A 2249-nucleotide genomic window follows, 5' to 3' on the forward strand; every position below is an offset into this window, starting at 1 on the left:
GCGACATCGCGGTGAACGCACATTGAAAGCGTGTATTCGTCATCGCCATATTGGCGTATCACCCGGCGTGATGGTATGGGGTGCCATTCGTTATGCGTCTCGGTCACCTCTTGTTCGCATTGATGGCACTTTGAACAGTGGACGTTACATTTCAGATGTGTTACGACCCGTGGCTTTACCCTTCATTCGATCCCTGCGAAACCCTACATTTCAGCTGAATAATGCACGACCGCATGTTGCAGGTCCTGTACGGGCCTTTCTGAATACAGAAAATGTTCGACTGCTGCCCTGGCCAGCGCATTCCCCAGATCTCTCACCAATTGAAAACGTCTGGTCAATGGTGGCAGAGCAACTGGCTCGTCACAATAAGCCAGTCACTACTCTTGATGAACTGTGGTATCGTGTTGAAGGTGCATGGGCAGCTGTACCTCTACACGCCATCCAAACTCTGTTTGACTCAATGCCCAGGCGTATCAAGGCCGTTATTACGGCCGGAGGTGGTTGTTCTGCGTACTTCTTTCTCAGGATCTATGCACCCAAATTGCGTGAAATTCTAATCACATGTCAGTTCTCGTATAATATATTTGTCCATTGAATACCTGTTTATCATCTGCATTTCTTCTTGATTTAGCAGTTTTAATGGCCAGTAGTGTATTTTTCCAGGCGTTCATTGACAAGTTACCACAACCAAATTTTTCAGTGCGCACTTTGTAGTGAAATCATATAGGTACACAAGAACGTAAAGCCATCCTCAACATGAATACTGTTCTGATCTTCACAGTGCTTTACTAGGAGTGATCCTGTTGAATGCGGTATGCCGTGGCCTTCCTTCGACATCTGAACTGACTTACTGAGGCAGCTATTGGGGGTCCTTCAATTTAAAATGGACTGCGAACACCAGTGCAACGTACCATTTCTCACATTAACAACTCATTTTCAGAGGAAGAAGAAACGCTAAGTCAAAGAAAAATATTCTACTACTGACTGTGTATCGAGAGGCTGAATTCAGGATTTGTAGTTTGGCACGGGCCCAGTTGGCAGCCAAGACACAATCGTTGTAAACACGAAATCGAAAGGCCGAAAATGTTTCCTGGTAATAGATACTAAAAGCAAATACTTCCTGAAATAGGCAGTAAAATCATGATATAAATATATTTCTATCCGTACAACAGCTACAAATTTCAATTATTACCTTGTTTAATCTTTAAAATTGCCTTTAGAGCTCATACATGAATTAATTAGATGATGTATGAGCAACGCTATGATCACACTGGTTGTACTTAATCATTTATACGCGCTCACGACCGACTAAACAAGCAGTACGGTATTTGCTAATTTACATCAATCAAGCACAAGTGAAAGAAAGTGATGCCTGCGGTACAGGGAACTTGTAGATGACGATGACGTATTTATCGCGGTCGGGGGTCCACGGCTCGCTTACAAGTGCTCCAGTTTAAATAATATGAGACGAGTGCTATGATGGCATTTTTTGTGTTCTACGAATAATTTTCTAGGCCTTTTTTAAAGTAATGGCACATTGTCACGTTCATATACCAACGTACAGTGATCCAGAATATTACGCTATTATTGCTGTTTATTACTCAAAACATGCTTGTGGCTGGTTTCTACAAAAACTGTTTAGGTATCCGCTAGGAAACAACTTTAGTAATTCAATGATAAAAGAGAGGAAGCTTAGAAACTGAAATTTTCATCGACGCCGATATTATTAGAAACTGAGCTCAAACAGGATTTAAAGAATAGTAAGTATGACAGTAGCTAATGTCCTCTTCGCAGTGTAAGGTGTCAGGCAAATCCAACACCTTCCATGAAAACCCTGACATGATAAGCAAATCCAGTAGTATGTCACATAGCTCCGAATAAATCGTGACATTAAATTATCCAAAGCAATACGAGTAACGAGTGAGCAAATGGAATACCACAGAGTAACACAAGAAAGCCTAAATGCATGTCATACCTTCCCACCGTGAGACAGACGCAGTTCCGAGGGGAGAAACGAGAACAGAAGCCGAGAGCAGAACTGTGTTAAGCGAGAAGGCCCTACGATAAGGGACGGACACCCACGTCGTCAGCTAACCGCTACGACCACACCACCCGCAAGTTTTTAGCGTGAGACTTTTTCGCGCCTCTGTTACGTTAGGACCACCCCCCCCCCCCCCCCCAGCCCATGTTAAAAGCTAGAGCCCTCCAGAAAAACAGTATAGATCTTACTATAACACAAAAAGGGCTAC

This window comes from Schistocerca americana, chromosome 1 (genome assembly GCF_021461395.2).
Source record: "Schistocerca americana isolate TAMUIC-IGC-003095 chromosome 1, iqSchAmer2.1, whole genome shotgun sequence".
Classification (NCBI taxonomy): domain Eukaryota; kingdom Metazoa; phylum Arthropoda; class Insecta; order Orthoptera; family Acrididae; genus Schistocerca; species Schistocerca americana.